Here is a 22,237-nt window from a genome sequence, read left to right as displayed (position 1 = left end):
TAATCAAATTGTCTAAATAATGTGAAACAGTCTTTTTTGGCATTCTCCTAATGTAATTATAGTGCCTAGTCAGTAATTTCCTCAATGCAGTAACCTCACAGGCGACAGAAATCTGTTCTCCATAATAAAAACAAATGGAAAGAAAAACAAAAGAAATTTAAAAGAAAAGTCTATTTGCAGGATGTATTTATTTTCTGCTCCCGCCAACGCATTTTTATTTTTAGAAGATTGCCTACACTAGACCATTTGGAACAAACCCATTTGGAGCTAACAATTACTTTTCAAGGAACAGAACTCCCAACACCTATGTTCCTTCCTGTTTTGTTTTAATGAGGTTTGTGGAGTCCTATGATGACACTTCCTCACTGTCAGAGTGGCACAAACACCAGTAAAGCCAATGGGGCTACTTCCATGAGAAAAAACAGGTAAGGTTTTGAAGAATCAGTCCCATGGTGGGGAAATGTTCACCACCATCTTGTAGAGTGTGAAAAGGTCCAAAGTCCAAGATTTAACAGACGAGTTTCCAGAATGGTTTGGGTGGCTTAAGTTTTCCTTTTGAGTTCTCGCTCTTTCCACCTTTTCACTTGGCCTTTCTGTGAATTCCAGTCTATCAGCACTGATGACTTCTTGTCTGTGTTCCGCCCTCTGATCCCTGTCTTCCATTGATATACTTGTTGATTCTCTCCAGAATTCACACTCCTCCATTCTTGACTCTTTTGTTTGCTCCTTTCCCATTGCAAGGTCAGCCCTGCCTAAGCCCAGCTTTGGTTCTCCCCAGCAATCACTTCCTCGTCTCCTTCTCTCAACTGTTATGATTATACTGGGTTGTTGCTAGTAACATATATTCTCTATCATGCTGACCTGCTATCATTGACAAGGGACGGCCAGTTTTTCTAAAGCACTGATTGGATATCATTTATGGATATCACAAACAAATCTGTCAGTTGGCTTTACTATTCAGCCTTCCCAAATTTAAACAGATTGTTTATCCATGGCAGACCCTGCTTTTACTTGGCAGGCTCCTTATTTTTCATATTAACATGTGTTCCAACTAGAAGGTTACTACTAAACTATTCTGGGTCTCCCTCTACAGATGGATTGATGATTGCACTTTGATTTATGGCTTATCACTAGAACATTATTAACAAAGCCTTGATAACTCATTCAGACCCAGCCAGCATGTGTACTTGACTTGACAAAATCATTATCCACATTATCACCAGAATCACCCGCATGGCCCCTGCCTCTGCTATAGAATTGATATAGGATTTTGAGATTTCCAACTACTTACTGATCCATCCTCCTTATTGTCCGAGTTATGCTCTGTTGCTCATGTTGTACTGTAGTCATGTAAAAAGAAGAGGAGTACTTGTGGCACCTCTAAGGTGTCAGACTAACATGGCTGCTACTCTGAAACCTGTAGTCATGTAGTATCCAATGCCCATCACATTGCTTACCATTCCACACATCTAATCCAAGAACTATTTTGATCTTTCCACTCTACTTTATCTGATACCGAAGATGCAACATCTGTATTTACAATGTCCAATGGCAAAAATACACTGAGATTATTAAGATCCAGTGTACTCTCTTCATCTGTAGCCAACATAAGACTCCAGGGTAAATTATATTTTCTTGTTACTTTATAACGTAATGGCTGCCAAATAAAGGTCAATTTAAGTTTAATTTCCACCTCAATTTGCTCAAACCACATACTGTCCTCTTTACTAAAGTAGCAAGTCTTTCTACCTTTTAACATAATATTTGCCTTGAACTTTCTGCTTTGAAGTGTGCTTTACAAAGAATAATACTTTGTATATTGATTCCCATAGGAACTGAGCTATTTCTGAAAATAGACTAAATAAAAGGAAAAACTATAAAAGTGAAACTTCAAAAATATTCTAAGATCTATCTCCACCTGGACAGAGGGACATAAATATATCTGACCAGAATTTTCTACAAGAGTGGGAAACCAACTGTAGCACTGGTAGTTCTGACAGAAGTATTTGTTTATTTAAACCGTGATCAGATGGGGAGTCTGTGGCTGCAAAAACTTGTTTTTCTTTCTTTGTGGAAGGCCTTGCCTGTACACTGTCAGGCCACAGCTACCAATTGCCTTGGCAGAGAGAGTGAACTGATATGTTTCCAAGGAGGCAGGTCAGCAGTGATGTCTTCCTGTTTCTTTTCTGTTAAAGGAATAGCAGCTATTTTTACTAGGAATTTTGTTCGCCCCATTTTAATTTCTTTGGCTTAAGATGGGATGATATATGGTCCTCATGAAAGTGAGATTCCTCCAGCTCCAACCACATTTATCAGCTTAAAGCTTTGGTCACTGCAATATTAACTGCAGGGATAGTAAGCAAAACAAGACATGCATATGGGACAACAGAAAATGTGCCATCAGATAGTTCAACTCCTCCTCCGCATTCCTCTCTCCTCCCCTATTTTATTATAAATAACAAAGTTCAGTATCTCCAAACTGGCATGTAGGTCTTTAATGTAAGGGATTATTAATAATACTGGCATAAATGCAACACTTTATAGTTTAGCAAAACCTGTTTGCCAAAGTCAGGTTAAGTAAACATAGATATGTCTCCCAGTTTTTTGCCAGATATAAAATGATCCTGTAAAGCTTTCTGACAGCCTCTCCAGAGCTGGGAATGCAGCAAGTGACCTCTTCAAACCCCTTCAAAGATCTTCCCAATCACCCAAACCTTGTTTTGAAAGTTTCATAAGACACAAAAGATCTTTGGGTAAACATGGCTGTACTTTTAACCTCTCACAGAAACAAAACATGCCATGAACAAAATTCTTGCTACATGAAATGCAAACATTTTTAAGCACTGAATAAGTTACTAAAGAAATGCTTTATTATCTGAGTCCACCATTTGAAATCAGAATCCTTTCTGCTCTGTGTTTGTAACTGTAGACACTGAAAAAAGTGCTGAAATCAGTTGATGTGTCTAAGGATTAATGAGTTATGGCAAAGGAATCTGTTGAAGTCTAGGTTCATAGGACACTAAAATTTGAAGATGCTCACACTCCTGAAACTGCTCCAGTGAAATCTAAAGAAGAGTTATATTGCTACATTCCATAGTTACACTAGTTACAATAAAAATGCATAAGGCATATCAGCCCTAGGAGCAATAGGCAGCTTTCACTCGACTCCCTTGATCCCCAACATGCCAACCAGTTGTTCCAGCACTGGGGGAGTTTTTTGAATTGCTACTAGTATAGGCCAGTAGCAAATTAAAAGTTTAAAAGTGTTATTCAATTCAAACCATTTCCAGCAGAACGAGGGTGGAAGAAGGTGGGGGAGTTGTTTTATTTTGTTTTCTTTTGGGGCGGGGGGGGTCTTTCTTTTTGGTGTTTCATTTTCTAAAAACATAAAGACCTGTGAAGTTAAACTCTCATTTGTGCTTAATTCTGGGAAACTTATTTTGAGAGTCAGAAATATCTTGCTCAAAGCCCCAGCTTTCTAAATTTTCCTTTTCTCTTTGGAGAATCTAAAGGGGAGACTCTCATAAAAAGTTTTAAGACTTTGTGCTGCCCCTGTAAGAGTTAACTGTGAGCAATATCCTCCATGGTCCAAATTGCCAAGAGAATGGGAGAGGGGTCTTATGAGGGGGTGAGTACATGACCCGGGACATTAAAAGGACAGTCTGCAGGCATGTATCTTGCATGTCTCCCTAAGGAAAACAGAAGCCACTTCATGATTTCCTGTGGATACATTAGAGGCTGGAAGAGGAGAGAAATCCTTTCCCAAGGAAAGGGTTCTGAATCACTTCACCCCATGCTCCTTACTGCTGGGTTTGGGCTGAGTGGGGATGGAGTGCACAGAATGAGGAGTGAGCCAGACTCACTGGTATCAGAAAGGTCACAGATGCTGACACATTTCATGGTAGCTGAGGCATTGCAGGGACTGGGGGATGCTTTGTAACCTGAACCACTCCAGCATGGACACCTTGTACACTTGTTGGCTAGAAGCAGAAATTTCTTCCTTCAGGTTGCTACTTACCCCCAGTTTTGTGCCACTGATTCTGGCTTGGTCTCAGTGAAGACAGCTTCCTTGAGCATGCTGAACCACTCAGGGTGGACCTCATCCACACACCGGCTGAGAGCAAGGTTCATTGCCGCTTTCTCCACTCTCTCAGCATGGACCTGAGACACATGCTGGCTGATAGCTGGATTCACTACAGTCTTCTCCACCCTCTCAGCATGGACCTCTCCCACTTGACAGGTTGGAGGCTGGGTTCACTGCAGCCTGCTCCACTCTTTCAGCATTGGCTTCACCCACTCACTGGCTGGGAGCTGAGTTTGCTGTGGCCTGCCCACTCACTCAGCGTGTACCTTGCCCTCACGCCAGCTAGGAGCGGTGTTCTTGCTGTCATCCATCTGTCATTCTGAGTCAAACTCTCCTCAGAAAACCAACATCATTTTTTTCAGAATTTAGCAGTTTTGAGAGAAACCTGGAAACCAATGAAGAAATGAAGAGATTTAGTTACAAATCTTTTACAAATCCTGTGAAAGTTCTGCTTCAAAGGGAGACCTGGAGTCTAATGTGTGTGCTGTTGGAGGCAGAGAATTCTAGAGTTCCTCTGGGGGGGCTGATGGGGACAGCACTAAGCCCAGTCCCAGAGCAAAGATTTGGTCTGCCTACAACTGCCATGAAGACAGGGAATACCTTTCTGTGAAGATTGTCTGACATGGAGGGGACTGAGAATAATATCACCTCAGTATGGGTGAGGTTAACATTATGCCCATAATTCTTTGTTGCTGTTGAAAATCCATTTGTAAACAGTTTGAGTAAGTCATCAAAGCAAATAGGAATTCACGAAAGAGTCCCTCACTGTATTGAATCACAAAATTTGCCCACATTCAAGGACATGGAGTCAATCACAGGCCTATATATATATGGTGCTGTAACACAGCATGTTCCATCCCCATTCCCTGATGCCCCAGAAACCTCTCAGGACATGGATTCACTTGCAGATGTAGAGTGCTTTGAGTTAAACGAGCTTTCGGAGAGCACAGTAGGGAAAGCGCTACAGTCTGTCCACACTGACAGCTTCAAGCGCACTGGTGTGGCCACATTTGCAGCACTTGCAGTGGTCATTGGGAGCGGTGCATTGTGGGCAGCTATCCCAGCATGCAAGTGACTTCAACTTGCTTTTCAAATGTGGGGAGTGCGGTGGAGTGTTACAGGGAGTGTGTTGTGTGTATGTGGGGGGAGAGAGAGTGGGTTTTTGGGGGGCTGAAAGCATGTCAGCACGCTGTCTTGTAAGTTCAGACATCAGCAGACCCCCATCCCCTGCCCCATCGCCTCTCTCTTTCTCACACACAGCATTCCACAGTAATGGTTGCTTTGTCTCGAAGCAGATAAGCAGCCAGCTGTCAGAAATGGAGCTTTCAAAGGGCATATCCGCATTCCTGCAGCGATTCAAAAACAATGACAAGAGTGGCCACTTGAGTTAAGGGGATTATGGGACGTTTCCAGAGGCTGATCAGAGCGCAGCAATGCAACTCGTTCACACTGATGCCGCGGTGCTCCAGCGAGGGTGCAGCAAACGTTATTCCACTGGCCGAGGTGGAGTACCAGCAGCGCTGTAACCACGGAATAAGATCGCTCTACGTGCCTTGCCAGTGTGGACGGGTTGTGAGCTAGTGCACCGAGGGCTCTTTTATTGCACTGTAACTCACAAGTGTAGCCAAGCCCTCAGACTCTGTCCAGTAAGTAGGAACATAAATAAATTCCCCCGGAGTTGCCATCACCAACACTAATACAATCACATGCAGCAAAGTATTTACTGAGCGTCTTCCCCTTTCACCCTTTCCCACATGGCCAGGAAGGAACAAAGGGCTCCCTTTTTTGAGATCTCAGTGCATACTGGGTTCAGCTTGCCCAGATACTCCCCTCCTCACTCCCTTCCTGTGTCTTCTTTTGTACCCTCAGCTGATGGCTAAATTGATTCTTTAGCCCTCCCAGCCTGATCAGCTAATTAGCTGCGTATCCTCAATCAGCCTTCTCCAGAGGAACTGATTGGTATCTAAGTGATCAGAGTGCTGGCTCACCAGCTAGCTGCCAGCTGTCTGTCACAGACACATATTTTCCTATTGAAGTGTTGGGCTGCATATATACTACTATAATTTTCCTGAGGAAGGCCAAATGGCTATACAGTTAGCCTGTAAGTCTGCGGATTTTCTTACAAGTGTAGCATATTAATATAATCAATACTTTCTAGGTTTTTCAGATTAGAAGACCACAACAGATATGTTCCACAGAGTAATAAAACTGTCAATTAATATGAAGAATCTAATAGACAGAACTTACTCTTGACTTGGTGCTAGACTATGGAATTCACTCCTATAAGCAATTAAAACAAAACAAAAACCCTCCACGTACCTCAATACTGTCTGACTAAATTCAAATTTAATCACTTAACTTAGCTTTCCCTCAATAATTTAGTCCTAATTCACATCTTTATACAACACATCCACACACTCACAGAGATAAACATAAACAAATGGATGAATGAAAGCTGATGCATGAATTGAGCTATTTCTCCTGAAGACTGGGAAAGAAGAAAGCAAGAGAGAAATTGTAATTGATATGTCTACTTTTAAATAGCTGTGAAGCACTCAGATACTATCACAATAGGGGGCCAAAGAAATATATTAAATGAGATGAGGTGGATGAAAGCATATATGTGCACAAAAAATGCAAGCATAAAATTGTAGATATAATGGATAGCACTGCTCAGAATCAGGCTCATATCCTACATCTCCTGCTTAATCTCACTTTTAGTAAACTGCCCAGAAACAACACCGTGCTCAAATACTCAACAAATCGGTTACCACCAGCAGTTAACTAATTTGGTTGTCAGCAGCCTGAGGTGAAGCTAGTACTTGCATTTCATTTGTTATTGGCTGCAATTGCCTATCTGAACATTAATATAGTCATTTACTGACCATTAAAGTGGTTATATATGTTTAATTATAAGCCTGTGGCTTCAAATTACATTTATACAAAAGAAGTTCATTCCTGTTCTGTGAATGGTAAAATTAGCTATAAAATGAAACTCCAAATTGTTAATGCATTTAAGCACACTGGGAATCTGATTCCTAAAGTCTGAACTATCCCATTTCACCAGTATCTTCCGAAAGATTATTTCTGCCCCCTCCCCTTTAAGTTACAGGGATGTTGTGAGTGTTTCAACTGAGAGAACAAGAGTTCTAACTAGTTTTTATTATAAGAATTGTAGTAAAGCAAACAATAATAACAAACATCATCACTGTCTTACATTGACAGGTTTCAGAGTAACAGCCGTGTTAGTCTGTATTCATAAAAAGAAAAGGAGTACTTGTGGCACCTTAGAGACTAACCAATTTATTTGAGCATAAGCTTTCGTGAGCTACAGCTCACTTCATCGGATGCATACTGTGGAAAATACAGAAGATGTTTTTATACACACAAACCATGAAAAAATGGGTGTTTTCCGCAAATGATAACATGTTGAGGATTTTTTCCCCATGGCTGCATAATTTGCCAAGTTGTCTTTACACAACTAGATAGTTTACAAAAAATTCAGCTATGGCAGCTCGATGAGTGGTAACGAAATGGACCTAAGCAATTTATGGCATAAGCTTTGGAGATGACATAAGACATTTGTGACAAAAGTAATTGCAAATAATAATATAGACTATTTGAGTGATACAAAGGGGCACATGATCAGAAGGGCAGCTTCACTTTTTTGGGAACAAGTTATGCCTGCAAAATGCATGTCCAAAGTTAAAATGGAAATCTCAATCCTTGTGCAGCTAGCTAGAGGTCCAAATTCTGAGATTTGCACCAGCAATCCATTCTGTTTGTATCAAAATACTTGCATGAATTTTGTGCATGCAACTTCTGCCAGTAAAATGAAAGGCCAGGCCTTAACACAGCTAAAAATATACCCCAAAACATTTAATCCAGTAGTAGACTTGATCCTTCTAATACAGGAATTTAAATCAGTAAGTCCCAGACCAAGAGCCAAATAATGCTCACCTTACTCCCATTATTAGCGCCATTAACTTCAAGAAGTATCTACAGAATTATTCAGAGGACTAAAAAAAGCATTGTTTGGATCTAAATGTTTAGGAATATGATGATGGTATTAAGGCACAATGCAAATCATGGGCTGAATGCAAGCCTTTGAAAAGATAACATACTTACTTGTGTATTGTCTATACCTCTTTTTTCTCTTCATAACCTTTTCCCTCTGATCTGTGGATATGATCTCTTAACCTTGTTATATCGTTGTTATCAAGCTGCTTGAATTCAAAAACATGTTTGGCTCATTAAGGGCTTGTATTGAATATATTCTGTTTTCCTTTTATTTTGGTAGGTTACTCCAAAACTCAGAATGACTGAAATATTAATTGATTTCACAGTGTCTTTGTTGAGGGTCGCTTTTATTTGTATGATTGGTTCGGTTCTGAAACTAACAAGAAATATTCAAAAAGTAAAAAGTTAGATAGGATTTATTAAATTAAGCATGGGTCATCTAGATGAGGAATTCCTCTGTTTCATATATAAAATACAATTGAACCTTTAAAGGCATTGGATTGCAACCATGAGACAAATGATCATAATTCATCTGTCTTTGCAATCTGTACTGTTATAATGCTATAGCTTTGACTCTTATTTAATGCTTCCTTTTACAGCATCTGTTCATGGGATGAGGGCTACTAATATTTTAATAAAAATATTTACTTTTAAAAGGCATGAAGTGGTTACTACAAATTGTGTTAGTACTTAGGGACCATGGAATTGCCCTTGGTAGGTGTTTTCTCTAGCAGTTCTGGGTGGAAGGAGGCAGCGGTTCCCTTACATGTGGGTAAGGAGAGTAAATATTGCTGTCTCCATTCTTGTTTGATTTATTTTAAAGGTCTTACTTCATTTGCATGATGTAGTTTTATAAATAAGAAAAATCTCAGAAGTAGTGAATGCCATTTGATAGAATGGTGTGGTGGGACTTTGGTAGAGCAGGAGGAAGGTGACAGATGTCTCCCCATACTCTTCCTCTGTGCTTTTTCATTATAAACAGAGCTGAAGGGAAGACATCAGGGAATGAAGGTCAGTGTGAATGCCAGCTACATATATACAATCAATGTGTGTCTGGGTGAAAAAAAAAGTTGGTTGTCAGCAAAAATATGATTTCAGTTTGCAGCTAGTTATGTAACCCCTACCACCTGGATTTTGAATCTCCATAGTGGAATCTTTTCTTGTTAATTGTAAACATTTAATTGGCAGTTATAATATACCTCCAATAGCCATCAAGTATTTATCATTTAGATCCCCACATGCAGAAGTGACATGTATTGCCTTTTTAAAACTGTTCTATTTCACCTGAAACTTGATATTAATTAAGTAGCCAGCATATGCTAGGCAATTTATAGATCTGAAATTGGACAACAGACTTACAATGTAAAGGGCCGTCATCCTGCAAAGACTTAGGCACAAGATTTAGAGACTCCAACAGGACCACTTACCTGCTTAAAGTTAAGCACATATGCACTCCTTCGAAGAATTGTGACATAACAGATGAAACACAAAGGAAACAGAAGAAAGATGATATTTCTGAGGTGATATTTGGCATGTAACTTGCCGAATTTATGATTTTGTAGCATATTTCTTCCCCTTCCTCTGCTCATTCCATCCCATATTTTCTCTCCAACCCTCACCGCTCAGTCAGTGTCTAGTTCACAACCATTGCCTCTCCCATCGCTTTAGCTATATTCAACCCTAGCCCATTCATTAACCCCTTACTCAGTTGCCTCTCTTACAACACCACCATCGCTCTCCCCTTCAGTCATTTATTCAGCCCCACAAAACAGCTGATCAGATTCTTACTGTCCTTCTCAAATTCTTAGCTATCACTATCTTTTTGTGCTATTGCACCATATGCTCTATTGCTCCCTTCTTTTTAAACAGATCCTTTTGGCTGACTACAGTATTATTTTCCAGATTTCCTTGTCAGCTAAACCTGCCTCTTAAGTTACAACATCCCAGAAGGGGACCGTGCCTAACAGGGTACAGAATGTGAGCGAGGCCAAACAGCAAAAATTAAGATGTTTGTACACCAATGCGAGGAGCCTAGGTAACAAAATGGAGGAACTAGAGCTACTGGTGCAGGAAGTGAAGCCAGATATTATAGGGATAACAGAAGCACGGTGGAATAGTAGTCATGACTGGAGTATGGGTATTGAAGGGTATGTGCTGTTTAGGAAAGACAGAAATAAAGGCAAAGGTGATGGAGTAGCATTGTAAATCAATGATGAGGTGGAATGTAAAGAAATAAGAAGTGATGGAATGGATAAGACAGAGTCCGTCTGGGCAAAAATTACATTGGGGAAGAAAACTATTAGAGACTCCCCTGGAATAGTGTTTGGGGTGTGCTATAGACCGCCAGGATCTAATTTGGATATGGATAGAGCCCTCTTTAATGTTTTTAATGAAGTAAATACTAATGGAAACTGCGTGATCATGGGAGACTTTAACTTCCCAGATATAGACTGGAGGACGAGTGCTAGTAATAATAATAGGGCTCAGATTTTTCCTAGATGCTATAGCCAATGGATTCCTTCATCAAGTAGTTGCTGACCCGACTAGAGGGGATGCCATTTTAGATTTGGTTTTGGTGAGTAGTGAGGACCACATAGAAGAAATGGTTGTAGGGGACAATCTTGGTTCAAGTGATCATGAGTTAATTCAGTTCAAACTGAACAGAAGGATTAACAAAAATAAATCTGCAACTAGGGTGTTTGATTTCAAAAGGGCTGACTTTCAAAAATTAAGGAAATTAGTTAGGGAAGTGGATAAGTGAAGAACTTATGGATCTAAAGGCAGAGGAGGCCTGGGCCTACTTTAAATCAAAGCTGCAGAAGCTATCGGAAGCCTGCATCCCAAGAAAGGGGGAAAAATTCATAGGCAGGAGCTGTAGAGCAAGCTGGATGAGCAAGCATCTCAGAGAGGTGATTAAGAAAAAGCAGAAATCCTACAAGGAGTGGGAGATGGGAGGGATCAGCAAGGAAAGCTACCTTATTGAGGTCAGAACATGTAGGGATAAAGTGAGAAAGGCTAAAAGTCAAGTAGAGTGGACCTTGCAAAGGGAATTAAAACCAATAGTAAAAGATTCTATAGCCATATAAATAAGAAGAAAACAAAAAAAGAAGAAGTGGGACCGCTAAACACTGAGGATGGAGTGGAGGTCAAGGATAATCTAGGCATGGCCCAATATCTAAACAAATACTTTGCCTCAGTCTTTAATAAGGCTGAAGAGGATCTTAGGGATAATGGTAGCATGACAAATGGGAATGAGGATGTGGAGGGAGATATTACCATATCTGAGGTAGAAACCAAACTCTAACAGCTTAATGGGACTAAATCAGGGGGCCCAGATAATCTTCATCCAAGAATATTAAAGGAATTGGCACATGAAATTGCAAGCCCATTAGCAAGAATTTTTAATGAATCTGTAAACTCAGGTTGTACCGTATGACTGGAAAATTGCTAACATAGTTCCTAGTTTTAAGAAAGGGGAAAAAAAGTGATCCCGGTAACTACAGGCCTGTTAGTTTGACATTTGTAGTATGCAAGGTCTTGGAAAAACTTTTGAAGGAGAAAGTAGTTAAGGACATTGAAGTCAATGGTAAATGGGACAAAATACAACATGATTTTACAAAAGGTAGATCGTGCCAAACCAATCTGATCTCCTTCTTTGAGAAAGTAACAGATTTTTTTAGACAAAGGAAATGCAGTGGATCTAATTTACCTAGATTTCAGTAAGGCATTTGATACCGTGCCACATGGGGAATTATTAGTTAAATTGGAAAAGATGGGGATCAATATGAAAATTGAAAGGTGGATAAGGAATTGGTTAACAGGGAGACTACAGCGGGTCATACTGAAAGGTGAACTGTCAGGCTGGAAGGAGGTTACCAGTGGAGTTCCTCAGGGATCAGTTTTGGGACCAATCTTACTTAATCTTTTTATTACTGACTCAGCACAAAAAGTGGGAATGTGCTAATAAAGTTTGTGGATGATACAAAGCTGGGAGGTATTGCCAATTTAGAGAAGGACCAGGAAATCATACAGGAAGATTTGGATGACCTTGTAAACTGGAGTAATAGTAATAGGATGAAATTTAATAGTGAGAAGTGTAAGGTTATGCATTTAGGGATTAATAACAAGAATTTTAGTTAGCTGGGGATGCATCAACTAGAAGCAATGGAGGAGGAGAAGGACCTTGGGGTACTGGTTGATCATAGGATGACTATGAGCTGCCAATGTGATATGGCCGTGAAAAAAGCTAATGCAGTATTGGTATGCATCAGGCGAGGTATTTCCAGTAGAGATAAGGAGGTTTTAGTACCGTTATACAAGGCACTGGTGAGACCTCACCTGGAATACTGTGTGCAGTTCTGGTCTCCCATGTTTAAGAAGGATGAATTCAAACTGGAACAGGAACAGAGAAGGGCTACTAGGATGATCCGAGGAATGGAAAACCTGTCTTATGAAAGGAGACTCGAGGAGCTTGGCTTGTTTAGTCTAACTAAAAGAAGGTTGAGGGGAGATATGATTGCTCTCTATAAATATATCAGAGGGATAAATACCGGAGAGGGAGAGGAATTATTTAAGCTCAGTACCAATGTGGACACGAACAAAAGGATATAAACTGGCCATTGGGAAGTTTAGATTTGAAATTAGACGAAGGTTTCTAACCATGAGAGGAGTGAGGTTTTGGAATAGCCTTCCAAGGGAAGCAGTGGGGGCAAAAGACCTATCTGGCTTTGAGATTAAACTCGATAAGTTTATGGAGGAGATGGTATGATGGGATAACATGATTTTTGTAATTAATTGATCTTTAAATATTCATAGTAAATAGGTCCAATGGCCTGTGATGGGATCTTAGATGGGGTGGGATCTGAGTTACTACAGAGAGTTCTTTCCTCGGTATCTGGCTGGTGAATCTTGGCCATATGCTCAGGGTTTAGCTGATAGCCATATTTGGGGTCGGGAAGGAATTTTCCTCCAGGGCAGATTGGAAGAGGCCCTGGAGGTTTTTCGCCTTCCTCTGTAGCATGGGGCACGGGTCACTTGCTGGAAGATTCTCTGCTCCTTGAAGTCTTTAAACCACGATTTGAGGACTTCAATAGCTCAGACATAGGTGAGAGGTTTATCGCAGGAGTGGGTGGGTGAGATTCTGTGGCCTGCGTTGTGCAGGAGGTCAGACTAGATGATCATAATGGTCCTTTCTGACCTTAGTATCTATGAATCTATAAGAGTGATTTCATTCCAGTTTTTTTAAAAAGGCACCAAATAGAGAAATCATCACACAAAAACTCCCCAACATGGTCTGACTGGCATGGAGCTTTTTGGAGATTGAGCCAGAGCTATTAGTTACAGAACTTTCATTTATCCAGGCTTGCATGCATGAAGCAGCTGGTGGACCCTGAACTCGCTTGGCCACCAGTTCAATGAGCCTCTCCATTAGGGAATGCTCCTGTTCCCTATGGCATGCCTCCTGCTCCAGGCACTGGTTAATCAGTGCCTTTTCCTGCTGAAGAACCTCCTCCTCCAAAGCCGAAGCCCAAGCCCTTCTGCCCCAGGCAGGGGGTCCAAAGCCGAAGCTCAAACCCCGCCACCTTGGGCTGAAGCCCTGAGTGGTGGGGTTCAGGCTTCGGCTTTGGTCCTGGGCCCCAGCAAGTCTAACACCAGCTCTGGTGATCCCATTAAACAGGGTCACAACCCACTTGGGATCCCGACCTAAAGTTTGCGAACCACTGCCTAAGTTGTTTGCAATGTTATGGTAGCCATCTTAGTCCCACAATATTAGAGAGACAAAGGTGGATGATGTAATATCTTTTATTGGACCTACCTCTGTTGATGTAAGAGACAAGCTTTCGAGCTTACAAAGCTCTTCTTCAGGTCTGGGAAATGTATTCAGTGTCAGAATTCAAGTATTTTCCCAGACCTGAAGAACAGTTCTGTGTAAACTCGAAAGCTCATCTCTTACATCAAGTTGGTCCAATAAAAGGTATTACCTCACCATCTTGTGTCTCTAATACTCTAAGTCTGCTCAAGAGAAAGCAACTTTATTTGAAACCCCAGAATTTTCGGAGAAAATTTTGTATTTTAGGAAAGGGGAACAAGAGGTGTGAATAATAATACTACAACACTTCTGTGAACTGCCAAAACATATTGTGATTTTAATAATTATTTCTTCCATCAGGTTTGACCATGGCGCCTGCGTCTATGAGACCACAAACTGTCACAAATCAAGGCCCTGATTCTGCAAACACTTATACATAGGGTTAATCTTAGGCATGTAGTCCCATTTAACTCCATTAAGACTACTCATGCTTAAACTGAACACATGTTTGCAGGATTGGGGTGTGAATTAACAAAATCTATCTATTTAATCAGCCCTTCTGTAAACACTGGGCCAGATTCTGCTCTTCATTATGCTCACGTAACCCTACTGGAGCCAATGTGCATAGGTATAACTGAGGATGTAACTTGTCCCCATATGTGAACTATCTGAAATCATCAAAAAAAGCCAAAGCCTACTCACCTTAGTCACATGAGTAATCTCATTTACTGCCATAGGATTATTTGCATGAATGAAGCCTTCAGGAGTTCACTCAGCATATGGAATTTACCAGAGACGCATCACATGTACGTACTTCACTTGTCTTTTTAAATCAAAATGACAATACATTTCTTTAATATTTGTGGTATAATAAGTACGCTTCAACACTTCCACAGAAAAGAGTAAATCTTATCTTTGCAGTAGCAACAATTTAGACAGAGTTCTCTGTTCAGACAGGCTTCCTATGTGATTAATTACTAGTATTAAGGAATAGAATTATGGTATTTTGCCATTTACGTGCCATGTTCAATTCTGAATTGTGATGTGGTAGTACAATTATAATTTAGGGATAAAATAGCCTAATAATTATAAGGAGAGTCTAAAAATCTTGACAGTGCTTTTAATATTTATGTTTGAGAAATATCGTTTTACTCATTAGTTTATGCAGCATAAAGTAAAACTTAATGTAGGAATAAAGTTATTAGCATAAAATTAGTAAAACAAGCAAAAAACTAAACACAAAGGTAATAAAAAAATAACGGGCTGTTTCCCACTGTCTCTCTCAGGGGATACCCTTCAGCCCCAAAAACTTGTGTTCTGGAAAAACAAATTTTATTTATATGAATTATGGGGTTTCATCATACCTCTGAAACATAGACACTTTTTAGGTAGTTCTTCACAGAGCAGCTTTCTCAGTCCTTTTCAAACTTGTCTCAGATATTATACCCACTCAGAGAAGGAGCTAATTTTGATCTTAATTCTTGGGAAAGATGGGTTAAAAAAGACAGACATCCACTTTAGACAGGCAATTTCACTCTGAAGTTTAGTTACATATGGAGGTGTCATATGAAACTGGTGGAGATGGACTAGAGAAGTGCACCTGGAAATGCTAATACAAATAAAGAGACAGAAACAACAGGGAAAATCATCTGTACCTGCAGAATTGCCAGCAAAATAATTACTTTTGAATTTTTAAAGTTATATGAGCCTTTTCTATTCATTTACCTGCATGTGTCAAGTCCATAAGTTCTAGCTGTGGCACCAGAGTCAAGCAATCAACATGTATTTCTGAACTGTACAGCTACATTCGGATATTCAAACTCCCCTTTCCAATGCCTCTCATGATTGCTGTTTTCCTAAGACCTGGATTGTATTAGTGAATAATGTAATAATGGGGTGAGATTTAAAGGAGTGCTGGTAACATACCAAATTAACACCTAGCCCAGTTACATGACTTTAGTCAGGATTACAAAGGATAACATATCCTTAATGATAGCATTAGTATCCACTGACTCCAGTATTCGCCATTGTACACCATGGAGCCTAATCTGGTATTTCAAACTACTCCAGAGGGCTGCTCAAATTTATGCCCAGCTGCCAAAGGCTCCAAGGGACTGTTCCAAAAGCTAGGGATCACTGGTGTGTGGAGATGCCCAGTCCAGATCTCCTTTCTCCAAGCCATACCCCTGTGCTGGGATGGGAGGAAGAGTTTCATAAGAACCGCCGTAGCAGCTCTGAACCACAAGAGATTCTACCATGCTCTGGTTAAACTCAGCCTTTTGGCTGCTCTGCTTTGCCTAAGCAATAATTTTATCACCTACGTAATTCTCCATCCTTCCCAGATGGTTGCCCACCACCCACTGTCACCCAAGACTTAGCCAAGATGGGAAGTCAGCAGTCTCACCACACTGCTCAGTGTTAAAGCAATAGAGTTAACAGGGAGACGTGCACCTCCTGGACAACTTCTGCTGTAGCCATTACAAGGGGCAAGGGTCCCAAAGTCACTCTCAAATTCAGATATCTTCGGCAACATGTACAATAAAACACAGCCTGAGATTATTGCTTCTTTTGTAATACTTGTATTTTAATGGTACCTGCTACAGTATTAGCCATTAGAGGACAATTCTGGTTTTATGCTGCAAATTCATGACCCTTGTCCCTCACCGGTATTTGAAAGATACACTAATTATCAATGGAGGGACTTGCAGAAAAGACATGGAAATAACAGAAATAAGCCTTTTAACAGGCACAATAATTCTGCAGACAACAGATGCCAATAACAATTTTCATTTCTGTGGGAAAATGATTAAGGTTTAAAAGCACAATAACAAAGAGGCATGAGAAAAGAACAAGGGGGCGTACATAACATGAGACAATGTATATGTGATCACAATCAGTAATTTAAAAAGAACTTTCACACTGGAATAATCCTGAAAGCAACTCTGCAAATATCAATCTGTTTAACTTTCATTTTTCCCCCTACTTTCTGTTACCCCTGTTTCTGCTAATTACCAAAGCTATTTGAATCTTAGTGTCAGTTTCCTCTTTCATAGCCCAGATGTCAGATGAGGTATAAAACTAAAGTGTTGAATATTTGTTGTTACTAACAATTCCCCCAGCACTTTTCACAATAGTGGAGATGTTTGCCTCTAGCATCCTGAGTAAATTACAATTTGGGTACCAAAATTCTCCTGGCAGCTTTAGGTTGGTAGAGTATTCATCTTCTCTTCTTGTCCCAATCTGCTCAGTAGTGCTGCTGTATGCTGTTGAACAGCTGCTACTTTCCATTCCAGAGGTGGCTGCATTTCAGTGACGGGTAAATGGATTCCCATATATACACAGATTAAGAGCTAGGTCATGAAAACACTACCAAGTAGTGCTATGAGTAGTTGTATTGAAGTTAATTGCTGTACTCATGCTAATGAGTTTATGTTTCTAGTAAGTCTAATTTACTGCACAAACAGTACCTCAAAGTGCTGTGCCTTCTCTCCAATCAGTTTTCCCTCTGACTGCTTACTAAATATTACAGTGAGGACTGTGACAAATTATCCATTAACTCAGCACAGGTTTCACTGTAGTTGTAAAGTGCTTTGAGATCTTTTGGGATGAAAGGCATTGCACAAATGTAAGGTATTACTGTACTGTCCTGCTCCTAAAGCCTGCATTGACATTACCCTAACAATTAACCGATAATAACACAGTAATTTCTGTCAGAAGGCTTCCAGTGTCACAAAGACAGGATTATGATTTAATTCCAAGATGAAACAGGAAGATGAACTTGGTTGTGAGGTGAAAAATCTCACATTAAGGCAGAAAAATCTGTACTAGCAGGGGATTCGAGAGACACAGAGACCTATGGAATAGTCCTATAAAATGTAATAGAGTGATAACCCTGACATAAAATTTTTAAGTCAGTCTTCCTCCCTCACCACCAAATGTCCACGCAGGAAATGGCGAAGCTATTTCAGATGGACACTGGAATAAAAATTTGCTCCTACATTCATAAATGTTGTTCAGAATCGGTGCAGACTTCCTCTTCCACAATGGGCTGCAAAAGGTACCCAAAGGTAAAAATCCTGTACTTATTTAAGTCAATTCGGCGTTTTGCCATTACGTCCCATGAGACCTGGTCAAGCGACAGCTTCCCAAGCAGTGTACAACATACAGTATTCTGGGTCATCTGTATGTGTACCAATAGCTGCTGTATCAAATCAGTCTTCATGTAGTTTTCATTTTTTTCACCATCTAGTGGCTGGAGAGTTATTGAGAATAAAAACTCTAATATTATTCAGGCTAATAGAGATTTTATTTTTTGATCAAGTGGGGCGGCCCTTTTTTTTTGGAGCAGAAGCAACGATTGAACCAGGCCAGCTTGTGGTGACTACGCATAAGAATACTCTTTTTGGAGACTGACATCTTCTGCCCCAAAGTCTGCCTTTATGGTTCCAAATATATCATTTACAGTAAACTGAACCAAGTGTAAAGCCTTGGAGTCATGTCTGCCGGAGTCTGCAGACAAGTTAAAACAATAGCTCCTTGAGTGAACTTCTCCTATTCATTAAACAGGCTGTTCATTTATCATAATTTGCCTTGGCAGTTAAGTGTCAATATAATTAATTTATTTCACTGCTGACTGGAGCATTCAAAAAAGGAGAGAGATGAGTGTAGAAGATCTGCACAATCTGTTGTGGCTAGCTTCTTATTTTGTCATCATGATTTCATAAAAATTGGGTTCTGGGTAGTGCTTGGAAGTGTATCTATAACGCTGATGGACCCCGATCATTGGCAGGCAAGATCAAACCTGGCGCATCTGGAGCTTAGTGCATGAGCCTCTACCGCATGAGCTAACAGCCATGTGGGTTACATATCATTGCTCTTTTTTTCCACCATTTTAGCACTGAGATGTTCCCAACTCCTAGCTCCCATGCTTTAGGCATAGAGGTTACCTGACAGATATGTTGTCCATTCTGTTTCTGAGCATGTATTATTTATTGTTAATGTAGCCATGTACGTTTATGGGAATTATATACTTAAACCATAGCACATTGCTTTAAAAATGTATCCTGAAGTTGTCAAAAAGGGATTTTTCATTATAAATTATGGACAATCCACCCTCTGCATCTATTCCCCAAATAGGTGACCTAAATAAGTACTGTAACTATACACAAAGCCCATGTATTAGCATTTCTGATATTTATTAATGAGATTAATTTAGGAAATGTTTAAAAAAGGGAATCAAGAAATAAGACATTTATCTTGCTTTCTGTTCTCTGGAATACTTAACAACAACAGAACAACAGTCTTGGTCATACTCTTTTTGTGACAATCTTGGGGGGGGAGTAAAAAGAGATTAAAAACAATAATATTGCTTTTCAAAAATGTTTATTTCTATTTTGTAACTTAGGCAAGAACTGTTGTAACATAACTTCTTTTCATAGTTACAAGTAAACAGGCAGACATCATTCTATTAGATCTCTCATCTGTGTCCTTGTGCTGGATCAAGCAGTAAAGGGAAAACAAATTTTTCATGGGTATGTCATCTAGATAGGCTCACACTACCTAAATTCTCAGCCCGAGAAGTGCTGCAGAAACCATTTATGAAGCCAGAGTGATACTTCAAATAAATGTATGCCCTCTGCTGTGTACTCTATACATATTGTATAAAGGATTTAAATTGGTTTTAAAGTTCTGCCTAATTTAACACCTACTGTAGAACACAACTTTCAACCACCCTTGCAGTAAAAAACAGAAAGATTGCCAAGTCTAAAGGATCTATTTGTAGTTCTTATCCACAGCATAACAGTTTGAATATGTAGCAAATGACAAATTAAATGCATGTAAAACTAGTTTAGGAAAAGTTTGGAAAATTAGGAATTCATGGCGGGACGATATCCCCATGTTTGCCACCAACAGGCTATGCAGTTTGGATGTAATTTCCAAATCCGAAGGCAGGTCCACAAATTCCACCCCTCCATCCCCTAGAATATCAAAGTAAAGAGTACTCTGGGGGAGATTTTGAAAGTGGGGCAGAACGATTTAACTGTGTGACTCCTTAATAAAGGCACATAGCTGTGTCCTTGCACACAGTTTTGAAAAGCACATATTGAATAGTTAGGATATCTTTCCTCTTTTCCTGCTGCTCTTTGTGGTAGGGTTTCACTGTCTTTTGCCTTTGTAACAAATATTATTTAACTGTCAGAGGAGTGAAGTTCTAGAACAGCCTTCCAAGAGGAGTAATAGGAGGCAAAACATCTAACTTGTTTCAAGACTGACCTTGATAAGGTTGAAGGGGATGATATGATGAAGTTGCCTAAAATGGTATACGGCCCCTCCACGACTACTATTAGCAAATATCTCCAACAACCAGAGATGGGACACTAGATAGAGAGGGCTCTGAGTTACTACAAAAATATTTTCCCCAGGTATTTTGCTGGCAAGTCTTGCCCACATGCTCAGGGTCTAATTGATCACCATATCTGGGGTCAGGAAGGAATTTTCCCCGGGGTCAGATTGGCGGAGAGCCTGAGTTTTCACCTTCCTCTGCAGCCTGGGTCACTTGCTGGTTTGAACTAGAGTAAATTGTGGTTTCTCTGTAACTTGAAGCCTTTAAATAAAGATTTGTTGTCTTCAGTAACTCTGCCAGAGGTTATGGGCCTACAGGAGTGGGTGGGTGAGGTTCTGTGGCCTGTGATGTGCAAGAAATCAGATTAGATGATCATGATGGTCCTTTCTGAATTTAAAGAGTAATCATTTGTAGTTTACTTATCTGTTTTTGAACAGCTGAATTCTCATGCACCAGTACCTTCATTCTCAGAATCTCATGCAAGTGGAAAGGTCTGGATGACCAATCCTTCTTGCAACACTTTCTCTGGGGTCATCCTTTCTTCCAGAGCATGTTACCTTCCTTTTTGGCCCCTCCATTGTTTTACTAACAAGATCCTTACAAATTTCTTGATATTTGGCAGTGGGATTTGAGCAAACCCTGCTGAGACTCCAAAGGCAAAGGTTTTCACTTACAAACAAAACACTTACAATTCCTTAAGAAAAATAGACAAGGCAAGAAGAGAATTATTCAAAATGGTTGCTAAATGCAGGGTGACACAGGTCACTCTCAACAGCTAGACATGAAGATGAAATAATAAAAAAGTGTTTGTGGTTTGTTTGTTTTTTTGAGTGGTCTTTTTTGCCACTCTCCTCTGACATCTAAATGGATGCTGAGAAAAGGATTTGAAAATTATTTCAGAGTGAAGTTGAAGTAAGATCAAATCTCAAAAGCAGAGCAATCTCTTAGGACCAAATTCTGATTCCCTTTCCTGCTGTTGAATGATAGAATACTCTATGAACAATCTCACTGAAATAAATGGGATCCAACATAAGTAAGGAGCTGACAATCTGTCCCTTAGATCCCTGTAGAATTATTACTGTGAGCAAACACAGAGATAAAAGTGTGTCACTTCCACCACACCAGTCCCAATAAAAAATCATCAAAAGAACACATTCACTTTGAGAAAGACATAGAAGAAACTAGATTATATGTCAATTTCGTGTGTGTGTGGTTAATATTTGTTTCTTTCTCTTCAAACTTTTGGCACTGATTGACAATACGTGGCAGTGAGTTAGATGTGTCAGAGAGATTTACAGAAACCTCAGAATAACACTGATGTTGAATAAAAAGTGCAACATCTGTTAAGTATATACAGCAACCGCGGTGAACTTAGCCTACTGCACTACTGCTGAACATGGGTAATTGCTGGACACATTTCAAGAATGTGGGTTCACACTGGAATTGTCCAGTTAAGTTTTTACTTTGATTGTCCTGATGTCCGGATGAGGTGGTTTCATTTCAAAAGCCAACCGAGACAGGCAAATTAAACCCCTGGACGTACCAAGGAAATTATTGTCTTTGAAGATGAAAACCACAGAAAATTTTCTTTACATTGCCTCACTTTAATTGATGTTTCAAAAAGAAAAAGTTAATTCTGCCTTCGTGTCTGTCTATCTCGGAATTGAACAGAAGCTTACATGATATATGCAGTATTGCTGGGTTACTACTACAAAAATGCTCATTCTTGTGTTCACTTTCCATAAATAATCTAGTGAATGGGATTATTGGCAAGAGGACTAGATTCTGTTATTCCTACTTGCAGTACGTGGTTTCAATAGGGCTACTGACACAGTTCGGGACCACTCAGCATGAGTAAAGGTAGCAAGATCTATCCAAGAACCACCAAATATTGGAGACTATGCATAGAAATCAAATTTTGAATTCATATGCAAGTATTCACAATTGAAAGTTGATTCCAATGCAGAGAACCGAAAGCTAC

General features: G+C 39.9%; 1 long non-coding RNA gene across 1 annotated transcript in view; it reads right to left on the bottom strand.

Moving 5' to 3' along the window:
- Positions 1-1,774: 1,774 nt before the first annotated feature.
- Positions 1,775-22,237, bottom strand: part of LOC142068669 (uncharacterized) — a 240,925-nt gene continuing 220,462 nt past the window's right edge. Inside the window, exons 2-3 of the long non-coding RNA XR_012664590.1 lie at positions 4,019-4,469; positions 1,775-2,186 (exon numbers count right to left, since the gene is read on the bottom strand). This is a non-coding gene — a long non-coding RNA (uncharacterized LOC142068669). The remainder of the gene's footprint in view (positions 2,187-4,018; positions 4,470-22,237) is intronic.

The sequence above is a fragment of the Caretta caretta genome, chromosome 12 (assembly GCF_965140235.1).
Source record: "Caretta caretta isolate rCarCar2 chromosome 12, rCarCar1.hap1, whole genome shotgun sequence".
Classification (NCBI taxonomy): Eukaryota; Metazoa; Chordata; order Testudines; family Cheloniidae; genus Caretta; species Caretta caretta.
Note: the sequence above shows the minus strand (reverse complement) of the source record. Positions and strands in the feature narration are given on the sequence as shown.